Below are 14,239 nucleotides of genomic sequence, written 5' to 3' on the forward strand. Positions count from 1 at the left end.
TACTATGGTCCTAGGCTACCACACCAAATTTTTAGATTTGGCAATTTCCAAAATTTAAGGGGGGTGGTCCTATGTACCCCTAAAAGGGAATGAGGTGGACCACCCAAATTTATCATAGTACATATTAGGGTCCTATACTATAATACCCAATGTTGAAATTGGGCAATTTCCAAAATTGAAGGGGTGGGCCAAGGTACCCCTCCCAAATTTTTCAAGGGGTGCATTAATATACCCATGTCTTATGAAAGGGAATGGACCCCTGTATACGCCCATATAACCATATAGAGTGATAACACCTCATCCAAGGGGATAAATTAGGTCAAAAACCACCGAAATTTGACTTTTTGGCAATTTTTTACCCATGAAAGGGAACGACATAGACCCCCAATACTGATAGAGGTACATACTATGGTCCTACCCTACCATACCAAATTTTTAGATTTGGCAATTTCCAAAATTTAAGGGGGTGGTCCTATGTACCCCTGCCAAAATTTAGGGGGTGGGCCATGGTACCCCTGCCAAAATTTAGAGGGGGTGTTCCTATGTACCCCTAGGTCATTGACCCCGGCCAGGGACCATGGGTCCTGAGGCAGGGACCCAGGGGCCAAAAAGTTAGGCCAAGTCATGCGATTACTACTAGGGGCTATAGCCCCCCCTTGACGCTTAGGCATACACTGGATAAAATGTTCTTCAATCCTGCTTTACACTGGATAAAACGGCAAAATATGGTTTAGCCCCTCCCTTGATCATATCCTGGATCCGCCCCTGTATATATATATATATATATATATATATATATATATATATATATATATATATATATATATTACAGCCGCGGATCCAGGATATGATCAAGGGAGGGGCTAAACCATAGTTTACCGCTTCATCCAGTGTAAAGAAGATAGAATTAAATCCCATTTTATCCAGTGTGTACCTGAGGGTCGAAAAGTGGGGTTATAGACCCTAGACCCTATAACCTCCCCTTGGATCCGCGCCTATATATATATATATATATATGCATATATAGATAGATAGATAGATAGATACAGATAGATAGAGAGAGAGAGAGAGAGAGAGAGAGAGAGAGAGAGAGATACAGGGTGTCCCATAAATCCGTTTACATAGGCTATTTCGGAAATTATTGAAGACACGAAAAAATTATAAGAGAGCAATGTTGTTGGAAAGTATGCGTTTTCGATCTGAAATTTTGTAATTTTCGGGATTGCATCAACCGTTTGAGCTAACGTCCAATGCTAAAGAAAAATGTAACGTTGCTACGTCATTGTTGGACAACAGTGAAGATAAATGATGTGGTTTGAAGTATTCTGGACCAAGAAGAATAGAAGGAACGGCCACAATGAAGGATATAAAGAAGGATCACTTACAACGTTAACCAAGCCAGTTGCGTCACCATCACAAGGGGAGGGGACAGGTACGAGAAAGATATTGAATTGAATTTATTCACGGCAAACTGGTATTAACTGCTTAGTGATGTCAACGAGACAGGACAAGAGGACAATTGGATAAATTTAGAAGGACCTAAGTGCCAAAACTAAAAAAAAAGAGAAAAGTCGATAAACATGAGTTATCCCTCTCAGTTATTATATAGGTACTTTGAGTTATCCCAATACAAGTTAAACGGGTATTGCGACCATGTGAGTGCTTTAAAAGAGAAGCAACAATTTTTAAGCTATAAACTCCTTGCAAATGTATTCTGCTTGGTAGTAAGACAGCTATGGACGATACAATTCAATTCTGCTTATTGTGGCACTTAGATCCTTTCTCATTGTTAAGTTGTTATCTCGTGTAGAAACAGCAGCGCCAGTATCGTCACGTTTCCAAACAAGTTCAAACGAGACTGATTAATTATCTCGTACCCAACCGTTGGTGTAGGGTAGAATGCCTGCCTGCCACACGGCATTTGGGTAGGCAAACGTGGGCACGAACTCTGTTTCGACGGGACATCCTGACTAAGGTTTTTCCTAGTTTACCTTATTCTCCCAGGGTGCATGCCGGGATGGTCCGTTCTCTCAGGTCAGAGCCGCTTCCTTCTCCAGTCCTAGACTCATCTAAAGGGTCGATGTGACCTTGTAGTAAAGACTCGATTTTTTTTTTATCATTTCCATGAAAAAAAAAACACTGAGTAAAGAGTTTCGGCTGGTGAGCATCATTATACATTTGCAGGTCTCGCCTCGGCCAGTGTTCGTAGGTTTCCTTAAGACAATTTCCCTCGACTAACACAAAATTTTCTCTTTATTTATCAAATTGTCCTTAGTTTGTTGAGTTTCAATTGCTATGACAGAAGTTATGCGATAAGATTAATTTGGCTACATTAAAAGAAGTGTCAAACATAGTTTTATTCATTTCCTTTTTTTCATCTACTGCTTTCACTTTACTTTTTCACACACACACACGATACAAATACACCAGCCAACAATGGGTACGCATTATGTTACTAAGAATACATACACTCACACACAGTCAATCGCTATTGTATTGGTTCATTTCTGAAAAACAAAGAATAATGCAAATATTTTTTATTGGTCAACCAGTCAGCGCGATAATTTCCCTGGATTTTCATGTTTTATCGACATATTCTGTTTTTGCTAAATTTACCTACGAAATTTCCCTAAAGCAGGGAAATTTTCTTCAAACTACGAACACTGGCCTCGTTTCATAAACTTGTTGCTCGTAAACTGCTCCTATCTCATTTCGTTAAATAATTGTCTAGTGTCGTGCAGGAGTTTTCAAAACGAGACGAGATACGAGATTGATATAGTCTCTTGAGCAGTACTACAGGATAAGGCAAAAGTCTGAAAACCCCCTATAAAATTCGAATGGTGTGAGGAATCATAACGTCGTTTGATACGGGGTGTAAATAGGTGGGGGCTCAACTTATAGGAGCTATGCCTACAGCGGCTGCCATCCTGAAATCTACCATCTTGGATTTAAATTATTTTTCAAATGGGAAGGGGTCATGTTGCAAATCATTTTACACGATTTTTTCTTTTTGGAATACATCCGTGCATAACCATTTTGCGATATCGTTATTTGTGTAGGAGTTATGAACTGTTAAAATTTGGGACACTTGTCAGAGTTGTCATTACAGCATATGTTCAATACCACCTCCATTGAGCTGAATACACAATCGGAGTCTCTTTTGTCAGTCCTACTGCGCACGTCGCAGGGTATGTTGGTCAACAGAGGAACACGCCTCCTTAATACGCCAGCAGGGATGGGCTACATTATTGATTTTTACCTCATACGCAATTGATTTCAAATGTCTCAACATATAAAGGTCAAGAGATTTGACATCAAGGGACCGTGGTGGCCATTCCATAGTAACGCCAATGAGGGTCATCCTCCGAGAGACGATGTTGCAAATGTAACTTGTACGGGTACAATTGATGTGTGTGCAACACAAGCAGGATTGAATGCTGACACACCGGATATTGCTGATAGCCGGTGCGTACTGCGATGTGGACTTTTCACAACAGATGCCACAATTGCTGTTGCAGTCTCGTCGTCGATGGCTGATCTTGGACGTCCACTGCGTGGCTTGTCCGCCACAGAACCTGTGTCCAATAGCTTAGAAACTGTCCTATGCGAAATGCATTTTCTCTCAGGATGCCGAGCATTGAAGTAAGCAGGAATCGCTCTGGTACTTTGTTCACCAGTCAACACAATTTCAGCGCGTTCCTCTTGTGTAAGTGCCATTGTGGATCACCTTCAACGATAAAAATAATGATCACCTCCTTGCAATTTAAACTTTAATAGTCCATAACTCCTACACAAATAAATATATCGCAAAAAGAATTACACAGGTGTATTCCCCAGAAAAGAGTCATGTAATATGATATCCGACATGACCCCCTTCCCATTTGAGAAACGTAACCCAAATCCAAGATGACCAATTTTAAGTTGGCCACTGCTGTCGCCATAGCTCCTGTACGTTGAGCTTACATCTATATACACCCCATACCAAACGAAATTATGATTCCTCATACCGTTCGAGTTTTATAGAGGTGAATACAGAATTTCGCCTCACCCTGTACTTATGTCATTACAAAGGAATAAAAAATGTAGAAGAAAACTATTTGCTGTACCATCCCAGCGTTGATCTGATGAGCGACAATGGCATACCATCCTTTTTCCTTTGACAAATGAATGACATGAAGATAATACAGGTCATGCAGGGGAGGTACCAGTGCTCGTCATCTACTTGTTAAATACATGAAATATCATAAAAGGGTACTGGTTGAAAAAACACTGTTACGCAATTTAGTAGGAGGCTGAATTCACTTCAGTGCCGCCAGACACGAGAGCGCTTTAAAATGAATCAATGTCCTGACCGATGTTTGAACCATGACCGCATGAATAGCCTGTATTGTACGTAGTCAGACGCGTTACCGGTTGAGCTACGACGAACTGTATAGCAATGGGGAAATAGTCGAACTGAAATAAATGAAGAAAGGAAAAGGAAGTGCCTGAATTGGGACACATTAACTGTTCGAATATGCGTTATTTGATGGAAAATTACTTTGAAGGTAGACAGAAGCAGAAGGGGAGGAAACCGTCAAATATTGCATAAATCGCCGCTGAGTGATTTTCTTAAATGATCATAATGCCATGCTACGCCTATTTTACCCGAGTGGCAGTGCCTCACGTAATCAAGCACAAGCAAGAAGCCACTCATCTTTCACTTTTCGTTTAGTTCTGTTTGTGCCGTTGTGTGCTGAATTGGTGTTGAATTGTGTGCTTCATTCAAGTGGTGTGTTGAAATGGCGTCCGTATATCCCCGTGTGTATGAAGAATAGTGACTATGTATTCACCTGCAGGCAAAGCTGAAATGGTCCTTCACGCATCTGGTTTGGGTATACGTGTGACTGTGGAAGAGTTTTATCATCGTCATCCAGAGCTCCCATTGTCATCACATACAATGAATGGCAAGTTAATGACAACCCGTAACTGACGATGGCACACTCGTTGGCATTCTGGCTAAAGTTGTGTGCAGTCCAACGTGATCGGTACGAAAGGTGACCAAGAGAGTACTACTAGCAAAATGTCTGTCCAAAGAATTCTGCACAAACATCATTTTCATTCATTTAAGGTACACTTCGTGCAGGAGTTTCATGGATATGATACCGACCGACGACGTGAATTCTGTGGATGGTTTACACGCACATAACATAAACAACCCAACCTTGCGGCTAATATTATGTTTTTACGAGGCCACATTTCATCTTGATGGAACTGTTAACATACCTAACTACATGTATTGGGCAAACAACGAATCCCATGTTGATGAGGTTTAACATAATCAAGTTGACCCTCGTATAAATGTGTGGTGTGCAATTCCCGGTAATGTTCTGGTGGGTCCTGTATTCCTACAGGAAAGATTAACAGGTGAAACCTATCAAAACCTGTTAGAAACAATAATGGAACCTTGTTTGGACAACTTGCCTCCCGCAAACTGCCAGGACTTTTACTGCAAACACGATGGTGCACTACCACACTTCAGTGTCAATGTTCGATAATGGTAGGATGCAGCATTTCGTGGACATCGGGGAGGGGCCGAGGTCTGATGGAGTAGCCAGCGAGATCGCCTGATTTATCGCTACATGATTTTTTTTTTCTGTGGGGTCATTTAAAATCCGTTGATTACAGAGATCGCCCGTGTACAATTGCTGCTCTAGAATATTCCCGAGGCCTGCGCTGCTATTACCACTGACACTTTGCAACGGTTTAGAGCCAGTTTGCGATAAAATATGGTAATTTGTGCACAACAAGATGGACATCACTTCGAATATTTACGCTGAGCACAGTTGCAGCATTGTTTTACTTGTTTCAGGATCTTCCAACAGATAGATAAATTGAACTGAATTGATCAGGTTAGCATGCGTCTTGTGTGAATGTCGCAGTCCTTTCTCCTCATATCATTCATTTGTCAAAGGAACAAGGATGGCATACCATTGTCGCCCATCAGGCGCATGCTGAGGTAGTACAGCAAATAGCTGGTTTCTACATTTTAATCCCTTTGCAATGACATAAGATGTATTGCTCACGGGTCCAGAAAATTCTCGTATTTCGTCTCATCTCGAAAACTCATATACGACACTAGACAATCATTCAACAAAATGAAATAAAGCAACAAATTTACGAGCCCAAACGAAACTTGCAAATGAAAAAGGATGCTCACCACCCGAGAAACTTTTTTTTTTATTTGTTCAAGCAAATGACACAAGGAGAGATTGGGCCTCTACTCCAAGGTCACATCGGCCCTTTAGATGAGTCTAGGACTACAGAAGAAAGCGTCCATGGATTCTGAGAAGGGACCATCCCGGGTTGCACCCGGGGGCACTAAGGAAATCCAGAAAAAATATGTCAGGGTGTCCCGTAGAAGCAGGTCGTGCCCATGTTTGGCCTACCCAAATGCTTCGTGGTAGGCAGGCACGCTACCCCTACACCTACGGCTGGATACGAGATATTTAATGTGTCTCGTTTGAACTCGTCTGGAAACGTGACGATACTGATGCTTCTGTTCAAAGACGAGATAACAATTGAATAATGAGACAGGATCTAAGTGCCGCAGCAAGTAGAATTGAATTGTATCGTTCAAAATTGTGTTAGTAAAAATCAGAATAACTTTGTAAGAAGTGTATAGCTTAAGAGATGTTGCTTCTATTTTAAAATACTCACATGGTCGCAATACCCATTTAACTTGCATTGTGATAACTCATGTTTATCGACTTTTCTCTGTTTTTTTTTTTTTTTTTGATTTTTTGCACTTAGGCCCTTTCTAATTTTATCCAATTGTCCTCTTGTCCCGTCTCGTTGGCAACACTAAGCAATTAATACCAGTTTGACGTAAATAATTTCAAATCCATTTATTTTTCGTACCTGCCCCCTCCTCTTCTAATTGTGACGCCACTGATTTGGGTTAACGTTTAGTGTGATCCTTCTTTATATCCATCATTGTGGGCGTCCCTTCTATTCTTCTTGGTCTAAGATACTTCAAACCACATGCACTTAACCTTCATTGTTGTTCAACAAAGACGTGGCAACGTTGCATTATTCTTTAGCATTGGGCGCTATACCAGTGTAGAGTCCAAACGGTTGGTCCAATTCCGAAAATTCCATTTTAGATTGAAAACATACACTTTCCAACAACATTGCTTTTTTATCATTTTTTTCCGTATCTTCAATAGATACATAGAGATAGCCTATGTAAAGGGACTTATGGAGCAACCTATATATATATATATATATATATATATATATATATATATATATATATATATATAACTACATTAACTGACACAAAATAAGGGGATATTTCAGTTTGACGTAAAAAGTTGAAATTTAGCATGATTGTAGATTTCCGGGATTCACACATAGGAAATTTGTCAAAAGTGTATATATATTTAATTTTAGGGGGTATAAAAGGGAAATAATAAGAAGAAACGTCCTCATGTTATTTAAGTGGTCCTTTTTTGGACTCATCATAGATACTTGGAATTGAAAAACAAAACTTGAAATACAGTATGCTTGCACGTTTTCGTTGGCATTACATAAGTAAATCACTCAGAAATAGTAATTTCCAACTTTAGAGTGTTGTTATGGGTAACTGAAACATCTTCCTCACGCTATTTATACGGGACACCTTTTACACCCCAAAATTATTGGCCACTTCCTGTAGGGCTATAATGATTACATTTCACACAATTGTAGCTTTTCGATACTAAACGGCAAAAAAGTGATTCTTTATTTAAAAAAAATGGGGAATGTAAAGGGGGATGAAGACATTTTCTATGTTATTTATTTATTTATTTTTGGACATATAGTTTGATATTTTTAGATATTTGCAATTGGAATAAAAACTTGAAATTCATGAAGTTTGTACGTTTTCGTTAGCGTTACCTAAGTAAATTACCAAAAATAATAAAAAATAAATAAATAAACATTCCAGCTGTAGAGTTGGTTTATAGGGAACTGAAAAATCTTTCCCATGTTATTAATATGAGAGATCTTCTATATCCCCAAATGTTTAGGAATGCGAGCGTGCACTTCCGCCAATATTAGAATAATGGAATTTGGCATGATTGTAGCCTTCTGGGACTAACCCACAGGAAAATTGACAAAAGTTAATATTTTTAGTTTTTCAGAGGTCTAAAGGGGAGACGAAGAACTTCCTGTGTTATTTCAAAGGACGTTTTCTTGGGATAAAAATATCATCTTTTAGATAGTTCATATGCGAAAAGAACTTGAAATTTGGTAGAATTATGGGTTTAAGAGGCACGAGGCCGTAGACCGAGTAAACACAGGGGGCGAAGCCCCTAGCTGGGTCAAATTCAGGAAATGTTAAGAGCAAATGCAGGAAATTCACTCTTGTTCCAAAAGCTGAGACATAAGAGACGCGAGGCCGTAGCCAAGCAAACACAGTGATCTGGGGACGGAAATCCCAGCTAGGCAAATCATTTATAAAAAGTACAATTGTACAACAACTCATTTTACAGTTATTAGGACAATTTTACATTAATCTTAAGCACGCATTAAAATTACAAAATAAGCTATATAAGCCAGGGAATTATTGTCAAAACTCGAAAAATGAAGTAAAAGCTTGACTCGATATAATATGTTATAATGCAACCTTAATAGTGTACATAAGTTATAAGATAGTGTGCAGGAAAGGAAGTGATAGCAGCGTATAATGAGCACATGGCACATATAAACATTGTTATCCACCGAAGCCGGAGAGGCGCTGGTTAGTGACAGAAGATAGGAAGTTGAATTTGAATGCGACTATCACTACATTGCGTGTGACACGACTCACATATATGTATCGTTTTGTATATTTAGAATGTTGATGTGATGTGTAGTAGTACTACTTAATATCATATTTGAAAAATGCTGTGGTACTGAAAGCATATAAACTATGGTCAAACGACACAATGACATTTTAGTAGAAAATATGGAATAACATGTGAGTGATTTTTTAATATGTCGTAGCGGAAACATCGTTCTTACTGTATGCAAAGATAAAACTTGCGCATATTTGCATTTTTGGGAAATACAACTCATAAAATGTTTTAGGAAAAATACCTTCTAGATATAGTGTTGCGTTTGAATTGAGCTGGGATGAATGTAAAAGCAGGTGTTAGATTATTAGATATGTGATCCCCATGCATGCACTGAAAAAGTTGAGTATATGTCGATTCTGGGAATTTTGCTTCGTTGGGGGCTTCGCTCCCAGGCCCCAAATTGTTCCCAACATCTATTCATGCTTCTCTGGCATTCACCAACAGAACTAAACTCTTGTCAAAAATATTTGATTAATGGTGGCGACATTTTGCAAAGCCAATAATTGCTAAACAATCTACGGATCGTAAGATAGCATCATATTAAAAATTGTGTAAATCAATTCAGTGATACGTGTTTTGTGAAGCGTGCACAGAAGTGACAATGGAATCAACTGTAGTGAGCCTCCACTCGCTCCAGCTCAGAATCTTCCAATCAAAGACCTGAAATGAGCCTACGTATTGCACGATGCAATATTCGAAACAACCTGAACAGGTTATCATTACATGTAAATCGTAATGTGTTTAATATATCTGATAATATATTCATATCGAGAACTTGTGATGATATATATATATATATATATATATATATATATATATATATATATATTGAAGCGTCCTTGCATCATCATTGTCATAAGGAATTCTCCACAACTTTGAAATAATTTTTAGAAACAAGAAATTTTCTTTCATTTTATTATTCTTCACTTGTGGATTGTATAATTACACTTTTCCCTTTCACGCGCAAGAATGTGAGCAAATGGTAAATTGCCAAATCAAAGCAAATTGCACACACATGTGTTGATGCCAACCGTATAATTTGTTACATAATTTAGGCGCGAACATAAGGAATATTTAATTTTGTGATGTACAACTCCATATTATTAATGAAATAATGTTGAAATAACATTAGCATTTCAGTTCAAGGATTTCCCTTTACATTTTCAAAGACACGCTCACATAATGCCTCTTGGTGCGTGTCACCTAAAAACTGTGTTTGTTGTTGTTGTTGTTGTTTGTTTGCAAATTTATTTTCTGTCCAACTCTTTCTTCCACATATTGAATATATTATTATGGCCACTGCACACATCGAACTAATTGGTTTTCTTACAATTTTCTGCTTTAAATTGTCCATTCCTACCTGTTGCCAAAAACTCAGTGCTTTGGCCCCACTAAGTGACGGTTTTATCATATGTTTCCCAAAATGTATTATAAACACATATTTAGTTATACAGAAATTGACTAATTCAAGTGCTTCCTTCATTGATGGAATAATCCTTCTTACCCACACACTGATTCAATTCAAAGAATACCAAATGGATATTTATACATGTAATGCACTTCAAACTTAAAAGAAAAATAATAATGGGTATTACAAGGGAGTCGTTGAAATTATGTAACTTGCAAAACTATTTCAAAAAGGAAGTAAGTTAATATAGCTTTGTGCTTTTCCTATGAAATAGCTGTACCAAAATTTAAAAAAAAAGAAAAAGTTCGGAAATCACTAAAAGTGTTGTTCAGTGTGTGAGTAACTAACTAAACAAAATAATTTAAAACATAAAATCTAAAAGTTATATGCTTTGCTATTATTACGCTATTACTCTTCCCTTAAAACTTCGAAATTAAATCGGACCACGCAGATCAGAGAAAGTCCTTTGCTCTTCCGATACTACAAATCAGATAAGGTAAAAGATGAGATCAAAATATATCTAGCAAATATAACTTGTAGTTCTTGTGCTATGAGATCGCGGCTTAAATAGGTGTTCAGCATGCATATTCCCCCAGAGGTTACGAATCAATATTTCAAGATAAACGCTTGTAAAATATGAGTTTGCCATCAACATAAATTTTCCTTAGTGCTCAGAACTCCTATATATTGCAGATATTCTTCGAACGTCCTTCCAAATTCCCCTACCGTTCGTTTCACCAGATTATGGTGCCCTTGCTGATACAGCATCAGAAAAAAAAGTAAGAAAGAATAAAAAGAAAAGAGATCTGGATTCTTCGTGGCTAGCAATATCCAAAAAGATGTGTAGAATACCAAGTAAGATACGAAATGGAAATTTAGATCCAACTTTCTCCAAGATAGATTGGCGCCATGTTGTATGTGACGTTTGGTGGAATGAGAAAGTAGAAACTAAGACAATCTCTATCCGCTAAGACACAACAGATGGAGAGAAAGTGGAATAAATTGTGTTAAGGAAAAAATGTCTGTTCTTGAAACCATTAGAATAATAAATTCTTCAAATTCTTTCTGAAATAACTAAATTCACAATGCAATCATTTATTACGACCTGCACAATAATTTTCAGCATGACTTTTCATATAATTAGTTTATGTGAGTTTGATTGTAGTTTATACAATTATGTAAAGGAGTAGAAAGGACTCACTCGTTATTGCATAGGACATAGAATACTTTGCAGAGGCCTGAAATTTAAATATGATACTAATTTTGACATTTAAGCACGAAATAATAAAGATCTTTAAAAAATGCACCTGTTCCAAAGAATAAAAGATTTGCTTTTTTTTTCTAAGAATTAAGTATCTCGTAAATCCCTGGCATGAGAGGAAAACTCGGTATATAGACCCTTCATTAAAAAAAAGAAAAGAAATAAAAAAGGAAAATATGTGTTTTAGTGTTTTCGGAAACTGCACCAAAAACATGAAACATGAAACTGCTCTAAAATATTCCAATTTTCCTGTCTACTTTTGTTTATTCAGATAGTGTCGAATGCAAGAAAAATGAAATGAAATCTTTGAGTTTTACGTCCCACGTATATGCCGGTTAGGCTAAAGGAGACGGTGATGATAAGTGATGAATGAAACGGTGGAATGAAGAAAGTGGGAGAACCTCGAGAATGCGCACGTACACGGTGTTTGTCCACCACAAAGTTCACTTGGCGGGGGCTGGGATATAACCCGGGACCCCAAGCACCAGAGGTCAACGCTTTACTACTGGGCCACCGCGGCCCCACCGAATGCTATAATTTGCCTAAGTATGTGATGTGAAATTCGGGATATATATGCTCTTAATTAGAAATAAGGGAATGCGTGTTATTAAAAAAACAAAATCCGGTTATAGGAGTAGAAAGAAAATAGGTCATTCTATAATAAGATAATTCCCTTGTATTACTTCAGAAAGATCCGAATGTAAGAATTCGCATAAGTTAGAAATGTGAAATTCAGTACACACATTTTTAGTTCAAGACATAGGGCACAACTGTTTTAACTTTTTTTTTTTTTTTTTTAAGGGAAAGCGGACATGATTTGTATAATATTCAAATTTATTGATTAGTATTCCGAAAATACCGAATGTGAGGGTTCGCTTAAGCTGGAATTGTGAAATTCGATATATAATACAGTCAATTTGTGCTCAAAATGATCCCTAGCGGGAAAGTTGTGGGGTAGTTTTGATTTTTCATTATATATGTCTTTTGGGGCTCTGAATCCGAATCTAAGGTTTGATAACAAAATTTCGTGACGCAACATCGAAAAAATGCAAAACACAAGTAAAAAAAATCTCATATTTTGGCGTTTTTTGCTTATAACTCGGAAACTATCAACTTTTTTATAAATAAGCTCCCTATTCATAATAAAAGTACATAAAATTTCATATAAATTGTACTATTTAGTTTTTTCTCCAACGAATCGTTCGGATTCCAGCATAGCTGAACTATTATGCAACCTCCAGTAGTAAAAAAAAAAAAAAAAAAAAATATGTTTAACTTCTGTGCAAATATAATTCTGCTTTGCACGCTTTCATTTTATTTATTATAATACACAGCGCATCATTCGCATATGAGCATAAATCTCCTTCTCATTCCGCATAACATGTCCCTTTACAGACACAAGTGAAAGACGTCTTGATTAAAAAAAAAAAAAAACGGCAAGGGGTATCATAAAGGGGAGATTTTTTCGATTTTTTTTTTTCTCAGTATCTCGCACCGTTTGCAAGATTTGAGCCTACCTCCGGTTGGAGTTTCTAATTCATGTATGACCAGTGTTTTCTTTCTTCTTGCATGCAGTATGTAATAAGCACACACATTACATATACAATTAATTATAATGTCAGTTATATATGGTGTTCATTGGGCAAAACACTCAAAAAAATAAAGATTTGTCTTAAGACTCGATAAATGGCTATCCTTCCTTTTTCACTATAATTTGGCCATGGAACAAACGCCTGAGACATATGCAACTCCAATATCCAACATTGTTGTGATGGAATGTATAACACATAGGATATGTTGTTTTAGTTTTTTTTTTTTAATTTCAACGCTTCCAGCGTACCCTAAACAATGTAATAAAGAAATAATGACCATGATTTTTTTAAAATATTCAATTAGAACTGGACAATCTACGCAAAATTTCCAGTCGATCAGTGAAAACGTCATCTTCCTAGAGCCTGTAGTTTCCGAGATCTCATTGTCGAAAGGATTGACCACAAACATATAAACATAGTTTAAAAGAACTCGAAAGATGGAAGCACAATTCACATGCAGAAGGCTTATTAAAATACAACGGCTTTGAATAATAATGTTATATCATAATATTTATGAAAAAAGATATAGTTAACTAATTTAGACTATTTAAAGTACAAATACTTAAAGTGTTTGTCTTTGTTAAACATGAAATCTCACACAACCGTAAATGAAAGATTTGAAAGCCAAAGTTATAGGTTGGGACTCAGGCGCTTTTAATTGCTATTGTAGCATTTTAATAGGTAGATCCTCCCTGCCACAAAATGATTTCATATATGCTCAATACTTGGCTTTATAAGTCATCTTTCCCTCTGATTGGCCGCGGTGGCTCAGTAGTAGAGCGCTCGCCTCTGGTGTGTGGGATCTCTGGTTTGATCCCAGATCGCGCCAAATGGGATTTGTGGTGGACAAATTGAGCTTGTTCAGGGCTTTAGCACCGACTAAACAGGTGGATTTGAAGGGTACAAAATACGTCGTCGACGAATGGTTTTGGTTACATCGGGTCAAGTGGCACCACGGTCAGACATATGCTGAAATTTGCAGCAGTTATGTCACATATGTCAAGTCAAACAACAAATCAAATGTCGTTGTCATTTTCAGTGGTTATCCTGACGAAGCTTGTGAAAGCACCAAACGCACAGAATAATTGAGAAGAGTGCAAATAAAACAACCAGCATC

At 37.4% G+C, this 14,239-nt stretch overlaps 1 protein-coding gene across 1 annotated transcript in view; it reads right to left on the bottom strand.

Annotated features, from left to right (window-relative positions):
* The window catches only part of LOC145687377 (cytosolic carboxypeptidase 6), a 2,130,613-nt gene that overhangs the window by 1,754,616 nt on the left and 361,758 nt on the right, over positions 1 to 14,239 (bottom strand). The window lies entirely within an intron of this gene.

The sequence above is a fragment of the Thermobia domestica genome, chromosome 6, assembly GCF_964235325.1.
Source record: "Thermobia domestica chromosome 6, izTheDome1.hap1.1, whole genome shotgun sequence".
NCBI lineage: Eukaryota > Metazoa > Arthropoda > Insecta > Zygentoma > Lepismatidae > Thermobia > Thermobia domestica.